Genomic DNA, 21,105 nt, shown 5'->3' with positions numbered 1-21,105 from the left:
GCACCAAATTCTCTACTGCTTTCTAAGTGAAACCCCATCCCATAAACAGGCAAGAATGTTATAATCACACACATTTACCTGAAAACACATTAATGTGTTATCTCTAAGGTTCTGTGCATTTGTAAACCTTTTATCTCTAATTGTGGAATGAAAGATTATTTCTTGTTCAAAGGAATTTCAGGCTTCAGCAAATGGATATAATGGGTACTTTTTCTATATTTTGAAAAAATTGTGAGCAGGAGAGTATGCTTCATGGAAAGTGAGCACATGAAGTGATGATTATGAAGGACCCACTCAGACCAATTTCTTCTGTGGAGTCTAATACACCATCAAAATTAAAAGACAAGTTCCAAACTGGAGAAAGTATTTGCAGCACATGTAGTAGACAAATTCTCTCCTAAGTGCATAAAGACTATTTAAAAATTATTAAGGAAAAAGATAAAACAAGCATGTAGATATGTGGGCACAGGACTTGAAAAGACAGGGTAGTCCTGCTAATTTATAGTTTTTACTTGCACAATTTTTGCACATGAGGTAAGCTCAAGAATTGTTATGGAAAATTTACAAGAAAGTTAATCTGACATTTTATAGCAATAGACATATTATTATTGTGTTGCATGATAATTAGAGTTAATTTGCATAAAGGCTGTAATTAGTATTACTTTTAGCTAGCCAAAGTTTCAGTTCTTTTTCTCACTTTTAAAGTTTCTTGGTAACTATAATTATTGTCAAAGATGTCAATTTTCCCTCAACATCCTCTCTCTCTCTCATAGACACACTTTCGTATGAAGGGAAAGTGGTAAATAGCCTGGATCAGGTTCGCCTGTCTCTGTTGGCTCTACCTCTCCCATGACTGAAGCTTCCTCTGTGACCACTTAGGCTCTACTACCTCTGGAGCTGATACTTGTTGACTAATGGGAAGTTTCCAGCTCTTTCACTCCTCCCACACTTCCAGATATCCCTTTGTTAAAGACCTCAAGGCAAAGGACTCTGTGCTTTGAGGGAGTGGATAATCTTTCTAGAGGGAAAGTGGCAGCATTGGGGGACATTTGGTGAAGGGGCACAAATAACTCAGTGAATGTGGCCCTGGGGAGGGGAGATGGAGGGACAGAAGGACTGGGCTGTGTAGACTCACGGTATTAGGATGAGAGAGGATCCTAGAAGACCAAGGAAGGGGAGGGAGCTCATCCTGTTTCCAGGACCAAGGGCTGCAGTGCCAGAAACCAGCAATTCCAGGACTTTTTTTCCCTTAACCATTGTAGAAGAGAGCTTCTTAAGAAGCAGTGCACCTGAGAACAGCCAAGTGAGCAAGAAAGCAGAACAATCACCCTGACTCACCTGTCTCCTTTGACTTCAGCCTCTCATGTTCCTGAAGTGGTGTCGGCTCTGGATCCCCCAGGACTTAGCATGATTTGTAGGAGCCCTAGGAAGCTCCCCTCTGCCTCTACCCTGCACATGGCTTAGTTGATGCGATAAATTCCTTTCATGGCAGATAAAATCCTTAATTCTACAATTAAAGATAAGAGGCTTAAAATTACCTAGGAGAACAAATGAATTATTATGGTGTTTTATCAAGTTGTAAAAGACTTGAGGTTATGGAATCCTCTTCTGGTTTTGATGGAAGCAGTGAGAAGGCGGAAGGACCAGATGATCCTTCTCATCCCAAGACTGGGCAGATGACATTGGAAAAAACCACATTAGGGTAACTGTTATCCTGGAATCTTAACGAGCCAGCAAGCATCTTTAAGAAATGAAAATGCCTGAGGCCCAGTGTCCTTCTGTTTCATATTATAGAAGTGATGTGTCATCAAGCCAAAGCCAGGGCAGCAGGTGAGGAGAGGTGGGGATGATAGGTAGCAGGCTACACTTACTAACAAGTAAACAACTATGTCTGTGCCCCCCACCCCCTTATACTCAGGATCCTCTTTCCAGGGCATCTGAAAACTCTGAAGATCAGAAGCTCGCAAGGTTGTAAGGATCTCATTGCCTTGCTTTTTTGGTGGTAGTTCTTAGCATGGTTGTTGGCTCCTGCATTTTCTGCTGAAGATAACTGGGAGGGAGTGAATGTAGATGGTTGTGGGTGGGGAACCAGCTGCCCAAGATCAGTTTTTCTGTGACTTATGTTATCATCCATATATAGCCTCCTCTTTATCTTATGCCCCCCCCCTTGATGTTTTATAGTCCCGTAATTACACAGGGACTGGCACACTATTTGAGTATGTGTAAGGACGTGCCCATTCTGTTATTTTAGTCTATGCAATAGTTTGTACTAAGATTATTGAATAGAAATTATCAGACCCAAGAAACAGGAACTGGAAGGTTGAAAAGGTTAATGAGAGAGCCATAAAGAAGCTGGTGGACTGTTTACAAACAGTACTTCACACTGAGGTTATTTAGAAATTTGGAACCTATATGAGTCCCTGGAGGGAAAAGGGGATATTACATGCGCAGATATTTTATTTATTGTCTTCTCCCCAAACAGTAAGTAATAAACAGATGAAACCACAAGGTTATAGAATTGTATTACCTTTTGGCTGTGGCCAAGTAAAACTTTAATTTTCTAGCTAGAGATAACAGACAACTCCTATTACTCAGAGGCAGGGGAAGGGCTACTGTAAAATCTTCACATAAGGGGATTTGTTCTGGGCTTTAGTGGCTCCTGGGGAAAAAATGCACAGAGGACTGGATGATCTGGGGAGAGTTTCATGGATTAGGGTAAGCTCCCTTCCAGAGACAGGCTAGTCAGGTTTATACAGTGATGCCTGAACATGAACTGAGCATTCTAAATTCTGGCGGTAGACCATGGCTTATTTTCCCATTCCCACATCTTCATGTTCAGCCCTTAGCCTCACATTAAAAGTTCAAAAGGCCAGTAGACCAGTGCTTGATTTTCTCCTACTACTCACGTCCTGCAGGATCTGAGGTTATAGCTATTCCTTGCTATACAAGAAAGGACAATGGTGGAGATTACATATGTATAAATCATGTTGGATTAAACCATGCTTCAGTAACAAACAACCCCAATATCACAGTGGTTTAACAACAAGAGTTTATATTTTGCTTCTGCAAAATCCATTGTGATTTCCTGCAACTATCCAGGAAGCTCTCACCATCCATCCACTTACCCATCCATCCACCCATCCATCCTGCTTCAGTAATTTTGGCCCTCCCATTGAAATACATGGCCCCCAAACTCTCCAGCAAGGGGAAAGATGGAAGCTGGAGAATGTCACTGAGACTTTTTGCTGCCTTGTCCTGAATCACTTGTCATGTGGTTTTACAAACTTCAAGGTGGCTAATTTCATGATCTTACACGTGCCCAGGAAGAAAAAGAACTGCATATTGGCAAGCACTACTGCAGTTTGCCTTGGTAATCTTCCTATGTGCCATAATTTTGAAAACCAATGTTAGGAGCTATCTATGTTATATCTAGAGTATATTATTATACTCTGTTTTTCAGAGTAGGACACTGAGATTCAGAACAGCTGAGGACTTGCCAATGAGCCACTGGGTCAACATTCAAGGCAAGTCAGCTTGACTCTCATACACAGGATGTTTGGTTTTTGCCTCAGGTAAAGGTGTGGCTTGTTTTTGTTCCTTTGTTTTTATAAAACATTTGAATGGCCTATGTTCTTTTTTTTTTTCAATTTAGTCACAGTTTTGATTTATATATATATGTATATATGTAATATATATATATATTTATTGGAGTTCAATTTGCTAACATATAGTATAATGCCCAGTGCTCATCCCATCAAGTACCCCCCCTCAGTGCCCGTCCCTCAGTCACCCCATCCCCCTACTCACCTCCCCTTCTACTACCCCTTGTTAGTTTCCCAGAGTTAGGAGTCTCATATCACCCTCTCTAATTTTTCCCACTTATTTTCTCTCCTTTCCCCTTTATTCCCTTTCACTATTTTTTATATTCCCCAAATGAATGAGACCATATAATGTTTGTCCTTCTCCAATTGACTTACTTCACTCAGCATAATACCCTCCAGTTCCATCCATGTCGAAGCAAATGGTAGGTATTTGTTGTTTCTAATGGCTGAGTAACATTCCATTGTATATATATGTTATTTCAACTGTGACATGCCATCTCTCAAAATTCATCAATGACCTCTGGCAAGACCTTATAGGCATAGTGAAGGGAAGAGGGAAACAATTATTAGGTAAATGTAGTCACTTTATACAATTCAGGCAGAAGTTCCCTATTTTCCCTGCAATAGTCTGGGGTGTTTGTTTCCCTTTTAATAATGTCTCCAGTTGCCCCAACCCTATGTTTTGCCTCTGCTAGTCATAGTTAACCTAAGACAGGGTAATTAAAGAATGTTTCAGAGCCTCAGTTTTACCATCTATGAAATGAAGCCAAGAAGAGTTTCCCTGTACCACTAAGGGATGTCTTGATGTTTAATTGCTTCTGTAGGCAATCTGGAAAGAGACCCATGATTTCCTTGGAGGCTAGAGATTTACAGATATAAAATCCTATCATCCTTATTTTCCTTGTGACAGGTTTATAGCCTGTGGGACTCACTTGGTACCTGTCACTTACCTTCCTCTTGATCCTTTCCTACAGAGCTTTATCTGTCATTGCATCTCAGGATCAAAAGAGTGTATAAAATCGGGCTCATGGGGATGGCACTGGCAATGCATTGTTTTCTCCAGGACACCGTAGGTACTGGGCTGCCTTTGGCAGCAGGAGTCATTTTAGGAAAGGCTGAAGTCTGGTCTACTTGTGGTCATCTAACACTGTGCATTACTGTATTAGAAAATGTGAATACTTTCCCAGATAAGAGGACCTTATCTTATTTGTCTGTCTTTCTTTCCTAGCTATTGGCTTCCTTGTCCAAACTTTCTAAAATAGCACCCTCTATCACTCTCAGTTGGGTCATTTTTCCCCCCTTAACACTTTCATACTACATGACATCTTATGTATATATTTATTATTTGCTATCCCTTTCCCCTACTCTACCCAACAACATAGACAGCTGGAATATAAGCTTCATGAGACCAAGGATTGTTTTATTTACCTCTTTACTTCTCAGGGCTCAGAGAATGCCAGGAACATAAGATGCATTTGTTGTGTGAATGGTTGGTAGGCACTCTTGAATGCTGCCTCTTCTGTGTATCTGTCCCATGAATATATGTGTGTGTGCATTGTGTGTGCAGCAGGGAGAGTATATAGAAAAGTAACACCAATACCTTGCCCTAAGTAACAGTGTAGTTAGGGAACAAGGCCACATTGCAGGAGATGGAACTCCACAGCTCTCCCAAGTGATTCTAATTATATTCATTGTACTGTGCCTTCTAAACTCCCCTTGTGCAGTATTTGTCGGCAGGCCATTTTTCTTTATTCTCTTTCTTAAATTGAGACTTTTTGCTCTAGCAGTTAACAGCTGTGGTGTTTCACCTCCAAGTTATCTGGCACCCAGTAGAGTGGTGAAGTGATCCCTGTGTTAGCTTATCAATATCCATTTGGTATATTTGTCTTGTGGACTAGCTCCTTCTCAGCCTGCCCCAACTATTCTTTAACCCTCTAAGTCATTTTAATCTGAGGTGCTCTGCAGATGGAAGTTATGTATGCCACATATGCCATATAAATTAATATTATGATGCTGAGACCATTCCATTTGTCTAGGGATTTGCAATGATTTACTTTTTATGAGTAAAGTTTTATTCAACTCTTAACAGTGAAACATAAAACTGTTACAATTGTAATGAAACCTATAAAAGCACAGAGTGTAGTCTCCAGCAAAATATCCCAAAAGGGGTGGGCGGTGATGATACCTCTGGGAACAGATTGAGGAAAGCTTTGGTCAGTCATTTTCAAAGGTCCCCTCGGCAGATTTTGGGTGATACAGACCAGGGCCCCAAACAAATATGGTTTATAACTTTGATTCACAAACTCTAAGCAACATCAAAATTTGAAACTCTTGAGTGTTCACAGAGGGCTTAAAAATGGTCCTCAAAAAAAGATGAACTTCTTTCTAGGATAAAAAGAGTGTATAACCCTTTTGCAAAATATGGAGCAGGTCATGGCTGCAGTAGGAAATAGGTGGCAGGATTACATTAGAATAATTTTAGGAGGTTTTTACTAAAAGGATAATTTTAAATTATTGTATGGCATGGTATGATGTAGGAAAAGTGAGCAGTATACCAGAGGCTAGCAACAGTGGACTCCAGTACCACCCCACAGTCTAAGGGAGTGGGGAGACTAAGTGGCTCCTGGAGTCCTGGGATGTCCCGGGCTTCTGGGAGCATCATTTGACTATAGCCAAGATCACTGGAACACAGATAGATTTATAAGATATCTTCAGTAGGAGAACTGGGGGGAATTCCTCATTGTTCTGGTCTCCTGTCCTTACTCCTGATTGACTGAACTCCACTGGAAGCCAGAGGATAAGGGTACCCATGGATGTAGTCTACATAGGTTAGAAGTTGAGGGAGACCATGTGGAGCATAATTATAAGAGTGAATCTGCATTGCAATAGCAGGTGTGGAAAGGCCTCCTTTATGGGGAGGAAAAGGTCAGTGCAGGATCTCAGCCATTGTAGCAATGAGGATAACTTTTCAAGTCGCCCTGGCAAATGCACAGGTCCACTAGGTCTTCTTAGGCTAAAACCAGTTATATAGTTTTTGCTTCCTGCCTGGTTTTCTGAATATGTGAGAGCAGAACAGAAGGGCAGGAGAAAGAAGAATAAGAACCCTGGGAAGGTTGGACTCTACACCTTAGGGTAAGGCTATTTGGAGATTTCACCAGTCATTAGTGTCCCAGATTTCACCATTAACTAAAGATTTTACCTTTTTACTTCACCGTAGACATTAGAATTCCAAACCTTTATTTTGTACTTTAGGGTTAAGGAAGTGTTTTGGCACCATGGCAGGTCTTTGATTTTTTTTTTTGTATTTTTTTAATTTAAATTCAGTTTGCCAACATACAGTATAACACCCAGTGCTCATCCCATCAAGTGACCTCCTCAGTGCCCGTCACTCAGTTACCCCATCCCCCTACCCACCTCCCCTTCCTCAACCCTGTGTTTGTTTTCCAGAGTTAGGAGTCTCTCATGATTTCATGATTTATCTCCCTCTCTAATTTTTCCCACTCAGCTCCCCTCTTTTCTGTTTTAATGTCTTTCACTATTTATTATTTTTTAAAGATTTTATTTATTTATTCATGAGAAACAGAGACAGAGAGAGGCAGAGACACAGGCAGAGGGAGAAGCAGGCTCCATGCAGGGAACCTGATGTGGGACTCGATCTCGGGTCTCCAGGTTCATGCCCTGGGCCAAAGGTGGGTCTAAACCGCTGAGCCACCCAGGCTGCCATCTTTCACTATTTCTTATATTCCCCATATGAGTGAAACAATATGATGGTTTTCTGATTACTACTAATTTTGAGCATGCCTTCAAGTATTTGGTAGCCATTTAGATTTCTTCTTTATGAATTATATGATCAATTGACTTACTTCATTCAGCATAATACCCTCCAATTCCATCCACGTCAAAGCAAATGTTGGGCATTTGTCTTTTCTGATGGCTGAGTAATATTCCATTGTGTGTGTGTGTCCATATACACACACACACATACCACATCTTCTGGCAGGTCTTTTCAATGTTCCTAGTATGAATCATCATTTGCTTGTGTCAGTCTTCATCAGCCTCTCATAAAAAGCTGTGTACATCTTCCTAGACACTCAGAAAGGATTTAGAGAGATGAGAATAAGCAGGAGTGGGCAGGGTAGGTGCTTCTCAGGGTCCTAGTCTTGATGAAGAAAGCGGTCCAGAAACCAAACAAGGGTGTGAACCATAAACCAAAGCCAGAATTTTCAGTTTTGATTGGTTGTTTGCTGCACATAGCTGATTTTGCCTTGCCTCGCCTCATCTCTTCACTGTTTATCTCTCTTTAAAATGCCATCAGACATAATACTTGTGGATTCCTATTTATTCATTATGAAATCTAATGTAATGTTAAGTTATTCATACCCCTCTGTTCAAGATACATTATCACTAATCCCTATAAGATTAGTTATTAACTCATTCATTCATTCATTCATTTCTTTCTACCTCATTTCCTTCTCTGTACTCGTAGGCAACCATTCTAAAGTCTAATGTGCATTCTCTTGTTTGGATATATTATCTTCAAATGTAAATTACTGTTTCATATCCATGTGTTTTCAGTTTACACAATTGTATTATATCAGCACTGTATTTTTTAGATCCATCCATGTCACTATATATGTACATTCATCTAGGCAAAGAGTGTCATATTGATGGTACTCGCACCTTAATGGATAACATACCACAGTTTGCCTAGCCACTCTTTCATTGATGGGCACTTGGATGATCTCTGCTTACCATCTCAAGCCATACTTCAGGGAGTATCCTTGCACAGTGCTCAAGGGTTCTTAGAATCCCACACCTTTACTAACACTTTAAGCAGCTTTCTAATTTTTGCCACTTTAATTGGTATAAAGTGACATCCCATTGTTGCTTTAATTTATGGTTTTCTGATTACTACTAATTTTGAGCATGCCTTCATGTATTTGATAGCCATTTAGATTTCTTCTTTATGAATTATATGATCCTGTGCTTTACACATTTGCAAACTGATGTCTCTGTATACATATTTTTAATACTGGTTTGTTATGAGTGCCTTGTATATTCCAGATAGATTTTTTTTTTTTTTTGGTTTCAGACATTGGGAATATATCCTACTAATCTGTTATCTCTTTATAAACTTTTCAATGCCCTTTTTTAAAAAAAATAGATTTTATCCATTTATTTGAGAGAGTAAGAGAGAGCAGAGGGGGTTGGGGAGGGGCAGAGGGAGAAGGAGAAGCAGACTCCCTGCCAAGCAGGGAGCCTGGTGGAGCTCGATCATAATACCCTAGGATCATGACCTGAGTTGAAGGCAGACATCCAGCTGACTGAGCCACCCAGGCGCCTCTGATTCTTTGTTGAATAGAGAAATATTTAGTTTTGTTTTTTTTCTAAGAAAGCTTTTTTAGAGCAGTTTTAGGTTTATGACAGTATTGGGAGGAAGGTATGGAGATTTTCTGTATATACCTCACAACCATGCATAGCCTCCCCTACTATCAATAGCACTCACCAGAGTGACACATTTGTTACCAAGGATGAACCTACATTGACACCCGAAATCACCCAAAGTTCATAGTTTACCTTAGTGTTCATTCTTGGAGTTGTTCACTCTTAGAGTTGTACATTCTATGAGTCTGACATAGATATGTCAGGTGTCATGACATAGAAACATCATCCACTGCCCTGAAAGTCCTATATGCTCTGCTTGTTCCTCCCCCTACCCAACTCCTTGAAACCATGGATCTTTTTATTATCTCCATAGTTTTGTCTTTTCCAGAATGTCATACAGTTGGAAATATATAGTACATAGCCTTTTCAGATTGCTTTCTTTCATTTAATAAAATGCATTTAAGTTTCATCCATGTCTTTTCATGATAGCTAACAAGCTTTTACTACCAAACAATATTCCATTATCTGGATGTACCACAGTTTATTATCCATTTACCTACTGAAGGACATATTGGTTGCTTTCAAGTCTTAGTAAATTATGAATAAAGCTACTATAAACATTTGTGCGCAGGTTCTTGTGTGGGCATACGTTTTCAGATTCTTTACGTAAATACCAAGAAGTACAATCGCTGGATTATATGATGAGATTGTGTTTAGTAGTTTTAAGAAACTGCCAAACTGTTTTCCAAAGTAGCAGTATCATTTTTCATTTCTACCAGTAATGAATGAGAGTCCCTGTTCCATATCCTCAACAGCATTTGTCAGTATTCTAAATCTGTGCCATTCTAATTGGTGTGTAGTGGTATCTCATTGTATTTTGTGGTTTTAAAGTGTTTAATTTAAACTCTAGTTAGTTAATATAGAGTAGAATATTGTTTTCAGGAGTAGAGTTTAGTGATTCATCACTTATATACAACACCCAGTGCTTATCATAACAAGTGCTCTCCTTCATACCCATCCCCCATCTAGCCCGTCCCCCACCCACCTCCCTCTATCACCCCTCAGTTTGTTCTCTGTCATTGAGAGTCCCCCCGCCTGATGTTCTTTCTGTTTTGTTTCTTAAATTCTACAATGAGTGAGACCGCATGGTATTTATCTTTCTCTAACTAACTTACTTTGCTTAGTATAATATACTCTAGCTCTATCCATGTTGCAAATGGTAAGATTTCATTCTTTTTGATGGCTAAGTATTATTCCATTGTATATATACACCACATATTTATCAATTTGTTAATTGATGGTCATTTGGGCTCCTTCCATACTTTAGCTATTGTGGATAACGCTGCTATAAACATTGGGGTACATGTACCCCTTCAAATCTGTATTTTCATATCCTTTGGATAAATACCTAGTAGTGCAATTGCTGGGTTGTAGACTAGTTCCATTTAAACTTTTTGAGGAACCTCCATAATGTTTTCCAGAGTGGCTGCACCATTTTGCATTCCCACTAACAGTGCAAGAGGGTTCCCTTCTCTCCTTGCCAATATCTGTTGTTTCTTGTGTTAATTTTAACTATTCTGATATATGTGAGGTGGTATCTCATCATGGTTTTGATTTGTATTTCCCTAATAATGCGTGATATGGAGCACCTTTTCATGTATCTGTTAGCCATCTGAATGTCTTCTTTGGAAAAGTGTCTATTCATGTCTTCTGCCCATTTCTTATCTAGATTATTTGTTTTTTGAGTATTGAGTTTGATAAGTTTTTTATAGATTTTGGATACTAGCCCTTTATCTGATATGTCATTTGCAAATATCTCCTCCCCTTCTGTAAGTAGCCTTTTAGTTTTGTTGTTTTCTTTCACTGTGCAGAAGCTTCTTTATCTTGATGAAGTCCCAATAGTCAGACACTTAACTGATTCTTGATTTCAGCTTAGGTCATAATCTGAGGGTTATGAGATCAAGCTCTGAGTCAGGCTTTGTACTCATCAGGGAATCTGCTTGAAATTCTACCCCCCTCCCACTTGCTTTCCCTCTGCCCCTCTGCCTCCTTCTCTCTTGCAAATAAATTAGTAATTTTTTAAACAACTTTTTTCAATGTTGACTTAAATATTTGTGGATTTTTAATTTTCCATATAAGATTTCAAATGAGTTTATGGAGTTCCAAATTCCAAATGGTATTTTGAAGGAGATTTCATTGAGTTTATAGATTAATCTGGGGGAGAACTGACATTTTCATGATATTAATATCTTATTGATTTTTATAAATTGATCTTGTACTTTCCAAACTTGTTAAGTTCCCTTTTTAATCTGTCTGCAAATAATGACATTTTATCTCTCTCTTGAAATGCTTTATTTCTCTTCTTTCTTTTTTTTATTTCTTTCCTTATACTGTTGGCTAAGACTTCTAGTACTATATTAAAAAGTAGTGCTGCTAATGATTACTTCCTTTTCTTGCTCCCAGTTTTACAGGGAAAACATGTAAAATTATCCATTAAATATAATGTTGCTATAGGTTCTTATGATATGACCTTCGAAAACTTAAGGAAGTTTACTAGATTTCTGATTTGATATGAATGTATTTTTTAAAATGTCATTATAAACAGAGGTGTTGAATCTTGTCAAATACTGTTTCTGTACCAATCGAGATAATCTCATTTTTATTCTTAAGTCTGTTACTATTGTGAATTACATTTATAGACTTCTCTGATTTTTTGAAACCACTATTTCAGTACTGGAATAACTATTCATAATCAATTTTAAATTTTTTCTTATGCAAATTAAAAGGTACAGAGAATAAGATAACCATTTCTTGTATTCCACCACCTGGGTTCAATAATTATCAATTAATAGTCCATCTATTGCTCTTTCTTGACATCCCCCAGACTGGATCATTTGAAGCAAATTCCAGACATTGTATCATTTTCTTAAAAAAATGCTTCAGTGGGACACCTGAGTGGCTTAACATTTGAGCACAATTGTTTTTGTGCCAGTACCATGCTGTCTTGATGATTAGAGGTTTGTGATATAGCTTGAAGTCAGGCATTGTGACGCTACCAGCCTTGGTTTTCTTTTTCAAAATTCCTCTGGCTTGGGATGCCTGGGTGGCTCAATGGTTGAGCATCTGCCTTTGGCTCAGGGCATGATCCCGGAGTCTGGGATCGATTCCCACATCGAGCTTCTTGTGGGGAGCCTGCTTCTCCCTTGGCTTATGTCTTGGCCTCTCTCTGTGTGTCTCTCGTGAATAAATAAATAAAATCTTTAGAAAAAGACTTTAGGTATGTATCTTTCAAAGAAAAGATCTTTAACACCGTGCAGTTAACTGTATCATTATGATGTGTTTGTTTTATCATTTAACTAGAATTTTACTTAGATTTTTTTCATCCACATTTAACATGATTAATTTCTTACATTATTTTTATTTGGTTTTATTTTTTTTATAAGATTTTATTTACTTATATATTTTATAGAGAGGGGAAAGGAAAGGGATGGTCAGAGGGAGATGGAGAGAGAGAATCTCAAGCAGACTCCCTGCTAAGCATGGAGCTGGACATGGAACTCGATCTCAGGACCCCAAGATAATGACCTGAGCCAAAATCAAGAGTCAGACACTAAACAGACTGAGATGCCACTTTTATTTGGTTTTAAGGAAAATACTGACTATTGTTGCCTCATTAAATTAGCTGGATGTTTTTTGCTTTTTCCTTTCTCTTGAAAAGTTTGTATAACTTAAGATATAACTAATCCTTAGAATTTTGGCTAATCTTTTAGAATTCACTTCTATAACAATCTGAACTTGGGGATTATAATTTATTTTAGAAGGGATGTGTTTAGCTTAGATGTTACCTTTTAGGTATACTTAGTTGGTTATTCCTCTATTTCACTTGCACTAATTTTGGCACTTCACATTTTCTGTTTTTTTAGGTCTTAAGGTTATTAATATGTAATTGACAATATTATCATTTGAATTGTTGTTGTATTTATAGTTGTTTGCTGTTTTCTCCCGGTATTTTATTTATTGGCATATTTCCAATATATTTTTGATTAGTTTTACCAGAGTTTTCTTTCTATTGCTTATTTGTTCAAAGAACCAGCTTGAACCATAAACATCAGGATATTTAACTGTGTTTACTTTATCTCTTGCAGCATTTCTACTATTTTTCTTATTTGAATATATCCTGCAAGATTCTTCATAGTGGGGAATTTTGTATGTCAAGCCTCCTGAGTCTTTTATAGTTGAAAATATTTTTATGCCCTCATATTTGAATTATCATAACATTCAGATTTGAAATTATTTTTCCATCAATGCTTGAAAATTATACTCCATTATCTTTTTTAAAAAATTGTATTATTCTCTTGCTTTCATTGTTCTTGAAACTATTAGCCTGATTCTTGCTACTTCACAGGGGACCTTTTTTCTCTTTCATTTGAAAGCTTTAAGTGTTTTTCTGTGCTTTAATATTTTAAAATTTTATTACAATATGAATAGGTATGTATTTTTCCTTATCTGTCCTTTAAGAGCCTTTTCATTCTAAAGGGTTTTATCATTTATTAATCTGGTACTATTTATCTACATTATTTTAAAAAGTATTTTCCTTTTTCTATTTCTTTACTCCTTTCCCTCTGGGATCCTAACATCTGGATGTTAGTACTTCTGCTTCTATTCTCCATATTTCTTAGCTTTTAAATTTTTCTCTAATTATATTTTCTGTCTATTCTTTCCTATTGCTTTTATGAAGAATTTCTCATTCCGATTCTTCAATCCACTAATTCTTTCTTTAGCTCAATTTCATACTGTAATTTTTCCCAATGACATTTTTTTTATATCTAGTATTTCACTTGATTCTTTTTAAGATATTTTATTCTTACTTTACTAATATCATCCCACATCTCCTTAAGCATAGTTATCTTACTAAAGCCACATTTTTCCATTTCTTGACATGGTTCTGCTTCAGAGAGTATAAGATGTTCTGTTTTTGCCTTTCTTTACTAGACTCTAGTTATTTGAATTTATAAGCTTATGCTTTGCTGTGGATATCAGGTTCTCTGCCTGGTAATGTTTGTTGGAAAAGGCCACATATCATCTCTAGTCTCTATTTTGACACATTTTATTTATTTATTTAATAATAAATTTATTTTTTATTGGTGTTCAATTTGCCAACATACAGAATAACACCCAGTGCTCATCCCATCAAGTGCCCCCCTCAGTGCCCGTCACCCAGTCACCCCCAACCCCCGCCCTCCTCCCCTTCCACCACCCCTAGTTCATTTCCCAGAGTTAGGAGTCTTCATGTTCTGTCTCCCTTTCTGATATTTCCTACCCATTTCTTCTCCCTTCCCTTCTATTCCCTTTCACTATTATTTATATTCCCCAAATGAATGAGACCATATAATGTTTGTCCTTCTCTGATTGACTTATTTCACTCAGCGTAATACCCTCCAGTTCCATCTACGTTGAAGCAAATGGTGGGTATTTGTCATTTCTAATGGCTGAGTAATATTCCATTGTATACATTGACCACATCTTCTTTATCCATTCATCTTTTGATGGACACCGAGGCTCCTTCCACAGTTTGGCTATTGTGGACATTGCTGCTATAAACATCAAGGTGCAGGTGTCCCGGCGTTTCATTGCATCTGTATCTTTGGGGTAAATCCCCAGCAGTGCCATTGCTGGGTCATAGGGTACATCTATTTTTAACTCTTTGAGGAACCTCCGCACAGTTTTCCAGAGTGGCTGCACCAGTTCACATTCCCACCAACAGTGCAAGAGGGTTCCCCTTTCTCCACATCCTCTCCAACATTTGTTGTTTTCTGCCTTGTTAATTTTCCTCATTCTCACTGGTGTGAGGTGGTATCTCATTGTGGTTTTGATTTGTATTTCCCTGATGGCAAGTGATGTGGAGCATTTTCTCATGTGCGTGTTGGCCATGTCTATGTCTTCCTCTGTGAGATTTCTGTTCATGTCTTTTGCCCATTTCATGATTGGATTGCTTGTTTCTTTGGTGTTGAGTTTAATAAGTTCTTTATAGATCTTGGAAACTAGCCCTTTATCTGATACGTCATTTGCAAATATCTTCTCCCATTCTGTAGGTTGTCTTTGAGTTTTGTTGACTGTATCCTTTGCTGTGCAAAAGCTTCTTATCTTGATGAAGTCCCAATAATTCATTTTTGCTTTTGTTTCTTTTGCCTTCGTGGATGTATCTTGCAAGAAGTTACTGTGGCTGAGTTCAAAAAGGGTGTTGCCTGTGTTCTCCTCTAGGATTTTGATGGAATCTTGTCTCACATTTAGATCTTTCATCCATTTTGAGTTTATCTTTGTGTATGGTGAAAGAGAGTGGTCTAGTTTCATTCTTCTGCATGTGGATGTCCAATTTTCCCAGCACCATTTATTGAAGAGACTGTCTTTCTTCCAGTGGATAGTCTTTCCTCCTTTATCGAATATTAGTTTACCATAAAGTTGAGGGTCCACTTCTGGATTCTCTATTCTGTTCCATTGATCTATGTGTCTGTTTTTGTGCCAGTACCGCACTGTTTTGATGACCACAGCTTTGTGGTACAACCTGAAATCTGGCATTGTGATGCCCCCACTATTGTTTTCTTTTTTAAAATTCCCCTGGCTATTCGGGGTCTTTTCTGATTCCACACAAATCTTTTTTTTTTCCACACAAATCTTTAAATAATTTGTTCTAAGTCTCTGAAGAAAGTCCATAATATTTTGATAGGGATTGCATTAAACGTGTAAATTACCCTGGGTAACATTGACATTTTCACAATATTAATTCTGCCAATCCATGAGCATCGAATATTTTTCCATCTCTTTGTGTCTTCCTCAATTTCTTTCAGAAGTGTTCTATAGTTTTTAGGGTATAGATCCTTTACCTCTTTGGTTAGGTTTATTCCTAGGTATCTTATGCTTTTGGGTGCAATTTAAATGGGATTGACTCCTTAATTTCTCTTTCTTCAGTCTCATTGTTTGTGTATAGAAATGCCACTGACTTCTGGGCATTGATTTTGTATCCTGCCACACTGCCAAATTGCTGTATGAGTTCTAGCAATCTTGGGGTGGAGTCTTTTGGGTTTTCTATATAGAGTATCATGTCATCGATGAAGAGGGAGAGTTTGACTTCTTCTTTGCCAATTGAATGCCTTTAATGTCTTTTTGTTGTCTGATTGCTGAGGCTAGGACTTCTAGCACTGTGTTGAATAGCAGTGGTGAGAGTGGACATCCCTGTCTTGTTCCTGATCTTAGGGAAAAGGCTCCCAGTGCTTCCCCATTGAGAATGATATTTGCTGTGGGCTTTTCATAGATGGCTTTTAAGATGTCGAGGAATGTTCCCTCTATCCCTACACTCTGAAGAGTTTTGATCAGGAATGGATGCTGTATTTTGTCAAATGCGTTCTCTGTATCTATTGAGAGGATCATATGGTTCTTGGTTTGTCTCTTGCTGATATGATGAATCACACTGATTGTTTTACGAGTGTTGAACCAGCCTTGTGTCCTGGGAATAAATCCTACTTGGTCATGGTGAATAATTTTCTTAATGTACTGTTGGATCCTATTGGCTAGTATCTTGTTGAGAATTTTTGCATCCATGTTTATCAGGGATATTGGTCTGTAATTCTCCTTTTTGGTGGGGTCTTTGTCTGGTTTTGGAATTAAGGTGATGCTGGCCTCATAGAACGAGTTTGGAAGCATTCCATCTCTTTCTATCTTTCCAAACAGCTTTAGTAGAATAGGTATGGTTTCTTCTTTAAACGTTTGATAGAATTCCCCTGGGAAGCCATCTGGCCCTGGACTCTTGTGTCTTGGGAGGTTTTTGATGACTGCTTCAACTTCCTCCCTGGTTATTGGCCTGTTCAGGTTTTCTATTTCTTCCTGTTCCAGTTTTGGTAATTTGTGGCTTTCCATAAATGCATCCATTTCTTCTAGATTGCCTAATTTATTGGCGTATAGCTGTTCATTATATGTTTTTAAAATCGTTTGTATTTCCTTGGTGTTGGTAGTGATTTCTCCTTTCTCATTCATGATTTTATTAATTTGAGTCTTCTCTGTCCTCTTTTTAATAAGGCTGGCTAATGGTTTGTCTATCTTATTAATTCTTTCAAAGAACCAACTCCTGGTTTTATTTTGACACATTTTAAAGAATGTGGGATGCGTTGAGCCCTAGGCCATAGCACAACAGGCACCATCAGAGCACTTCCTATCATTGCCTTTTACTGTCTCTTCCCCAGGCAACTTTCCTGGGGAGGGTTCCCCCCTTAAATTGAATTACTAGGGAGAGGCAGCACTAGGATGAATTAGTCTCTGCAGATTGTAATTCCTCCAGGCATGGGAGTTTGGAGGAAGAGTAAGTCAGAGTCAGGATAGTGAAGGGCTAAGGCTGCTGCTCATAATTGTGCAGGTGGCTCCAACTCATGGGAAAGTGGGAGCAAATGCTGCTGTCCACCTCCATTCCCAAGCTGTGTACTCTGGTGTGAGGCCCTGCCTATGTGGAGGCAGGAGTGCCTTTCCCTAATGCATATAGTGCCACATATACCAGCAGTGGCCTTTCAAGAGTGTCTGGTCAGCTGCCCCTGCTTTTAGCATCTCCTCCCCAAAGCATGCATTTGCATTGCTTAACTTTACCACCAATGATAATTGTTTGGAATGGAAAAGGGCTTTTGCAGGAAAGAGGCTGGTGATATTTTCTCAAAACAATCAGGGAGAAAGTTAAGAGCTACAGCAAAAAGCTTTTCTCCAGTCTACTTTCTTACTGCTACCTCTCACAGCCTTTTGTCTCAGAATACAATATACTCCCCACCTACTAGTTCAAAGCATCTTGCAGCCTCCCATGAGATTCACATGCCCTTTTATTAGCTCCAAAGGGTCACATGTCTCACCTTTTTCATATACTCTACTCCAGCGTTGAATTTGAAGGAGTCAGGAAGTACTAGGTTATCGTTTCTGTAAGAATCAGAAGCTGAAATGTATCTCTTTAAAAATATTACTTTATGTGACTTTTCCTTTGAAAAAATATTTTTGGGGGCTATTTCTTTTTTTTCTTTTTTTCTTTTTTATTTATTTATGATAGTCACACACACAGAGAGAGAGAGAAGCAGAGACATAGGCAGAGGGTGAAGCAGGCTCCATGCACTGGGAGCCCGACGTGGGATTCGATCCCGGTCTCCAGGATCACGCCCCGGGCCAAAGGCAGGCGCCAAACCGCTGCGCCACCCAGGGATCCCTTGGGGGCTATTTCTTGAAGACCTTTAAGGCAATTGAAAAAAACCCCTCAGTTGTCCCCAAGTGAGTGTCATTTGGTGTATTAGTCAGGATTCTCCAGAGAATCAGAACCAAAATAAACAAATAAATAAAGGAAGAGATTTATTATGAGGAGTTGGCTCATGTAACTATGAAGGCTGGGAAGTTCCACCGTGTACTTTCTGCAAGCTGGAGACTTGGGGGCACAGGTGACATAATCCAATCCGAGCCTGATAGCCTGAGAACTGGCGGAGCAGATGTTAAGTGTAAAGCCCAGTGAAGGGGCATGAGAAGACTAGTGTCTCAGCGCAGATGGCAAGTAGGAAGCGAAAGAGGTAAATTCCTCCTTTCTCCAGTTTTTGTTCATTGAGGCCCTCAATGGATTGGATGGTGTGCACCCAAACTTGGGGAGGGCAGTCTGCTTTACTGAGTCCACCAATTCAAATGCTAATCTCACCTGGAAGAAACCTCACAGACCGAGGAATAACGTTAGTTTTGGCCCAGTCAAATTGACACCTAAAATTAACCATCACAATTGGGCATTGTGCTGTTTGAGGTGAAATTGGGTAGAGAGAAATGGATGCTAACTGTCTGGATGACAAAACACAGAAGACCATGACTCCATTCTCACCCAGTCACTCTACCATCATTTCCTTGTCTCTGAATTGGGAGTAAGAATACATGCCCTGTCTTCCTCACATGGTCGTTGTGCTGCTCAATGGGATAATATCTGTGGAAGGCACTCTGTACGCCACTACACACAGGAAGAGAGACAGCAGCAATATTTAACATGAACCAAAGAGCATTTGAAATGATATTAACTCTCAGGAGACAGGATGTTCTTTGGCTGGGAAGGCAGTAATCCCTCCCCTCAGCGACCTCAGTGAATTTCAGACAGATCTTCAAAGCAGATCAGGTCTCTGCAGCACAGAATGGTGAAAATATTCCAAATTCTCTGACCTCCCTGAGCTGGAGAAGGTTGGCATCAAGGACAAAAGCTTTCAATTGCATTGAACATGGCCTGGATAGGTTCCAACTAGGTAATTACTTTAAGTTTACTTACAATTTCCCCTTCAACATCGAAGGATAGAGCATCCCTCACTTCCTGGACTCATGGGCTATTCAGTGTTGCTAGGCATATGTTGAACAGCTGCCCCAGTCACCCACCTCAGCCGACACCACATTTTAGTAATGAAGTCAGGGCTCAAATCGGGAAAAGATGGGAGCACATTTCTTTGATTAGTGTGCAGGACAAATGTGGCCTCTCTTTGAACGGAAGGAAGGGCGTTGAGCATGTTTTTCTTTCCCATCAGAAGCAGGAGGAAACTGAGCATGATTTTGAAAGCCAGCTTTGAGAGGTGCTCTGATATGAATCAAATTAAAATATATTAATTTTGTCATGATCAATATCCACATCAGTTACTCTTTGATTATGAAGAATACATGCTCTTGAAAACTAGGGTAGAAAACAAAATTTAATCTAAAGAATGGTGTCCTCTGAACACATGTTATAAAACTGAGGATTTTTTTTTTTTTTTTTTTTTTAGTCAGAGAAATATCTCCAATCTGTGGGGGTGAAGGCAGGGTCTTGGCAATGAAGGATTTCATAGGACTCCTGATCAGAAGTTTATTTTGAGTAGTCTTCAATATGCTATTCCTCTGCCTCTCTCCTACTCCTTATTTTCCCCATTGTCTAGTTAACATAGTGATTTTGGTGTAGGTGCTTAACTTTTCTGGAGCAGCAGGTTGTTTCATCCACAAAACAGGGATAATATTGGTGCCTATCTTGTAGGGCTCTTGTGACAAATAAAGGAGTTTAATATTCCTGACACTTGGAAAGAGTTCAATAAATGTTAGCAATTATTACTACTATTGTTATGTTTCATCTTTCAGGTCTTAGTTTAAATATCACTTTCTTTGTTACCAATAACTTCTGCCCCTGTTCTAAGACTAGGTTAGGTCAATGGCTTTATGCTTCCACAGAACACCTTGTATTCCTTATAAAAAGAAACAATATATTTTTTGAGTATATTCCAGGTTTTCTGCACTATTTGAATTGCTTTCCATGTATATACTACTACCCTATTTTAGAAATAAATGAACTTAGGTACTGAGAATTCATATAGCTCATGAAGGGTGGAATCTGAATGTTGATATTTTTATTTCAAAGCTCATATGCTTTACTATGACATTTATCACATTTTGTGGTGATTGTTCTGTAATTTTCTTTTCTTTGTTAGACAGTAAGTAAGCTCTGTTTGTCCACCAGCCCCTCATTCTTTCCAAAGGCACCACTAACTTATGTGTGGTATCCCTCTCTCCAAAACCCATTGATATCCACCATTTTCTTACCTTTTGACTCCTCAACCAGTAACATCTTTTTCTGTGTTCTCTATTTCAAGGTCTGTTACATCAATAGTGCCCTTGCTGACAACTAGATATGCTTTCATCCTTCTGACCATCTATCTATCATACTGTGTGTATCAGTAAGGAGTTTTGATTGCAAGTGATAGAAACCACCTCTGTTAATTTTAACCAGAAAGGGCATAGATTGGAAAGATATAAAGGGCTCAGAGAATTGATGAGATCAGGAATAAACTTAGAAAATTAGAAGGAACCAAGGATCCTGTTACTCTCACTGCAGTGTCCACCAGTTCTCACCTCCCTGTCTTATGTGTTCTGGATTCGAAGTCCTACATCTGATTGGTTGAGCATAGGGCCTAGTGCCTCTTTTCTAGGATGGCAAAATGTGCAAGGAACTAGGATCTGGGTTCTTTCAGCTTATAATGGAAGGTGGTAGTGAAGTCACTGTGAATCATATATAGGTGGAAGGATATTTCCTCACAAGGATGAATGCTTGGCAGCAAAAAAGACT

At 38.7% G+C, this 21,105-nt stretch overlaps 1 long non-coding RNA gene across 1 annotated transcript in view; it reads left to right on the top strand.

Annotated features, from left to right (window-relative positions):
* Positions 1-340: 340 nt before the first annotated feature.
* The window catches only part of LOC144316197 (uncharacterized), a 230,698-nt gene continuing 209,933 nt past the window's right edge, over positions 341-21,105 (top strand). Inside the window, exons 1-2 of the long non-coding RNA XR_013382052.1 lie at positions 341-1,830; positions 3,461-3,572. This is a non-coding gene — a long non-coding RNA (uncharacterized LOC144316197). The remainder of the gene's footprint in view (positions 1,831-3,460; positions 3,573-21,105) is intronic.

This window comes from Canis aureus, chromosome 6 (genome assembly GCF_053574225.1).
Source record: "Canis aureus isolate CA01 chromosome 6, VMU_Caureus_v.1.0, whole genome shotgun sequence".
Lineage (NCBI taxonomy): Eukaryota > Metazoa > Chordata > Mammalia > Carnivora > Canidae > Canis > Canis aureus.
Note: the sequence above shows the minus strand (reverse complement) of the source record. Positions and strands in the feature narration are given on the sequence as shown.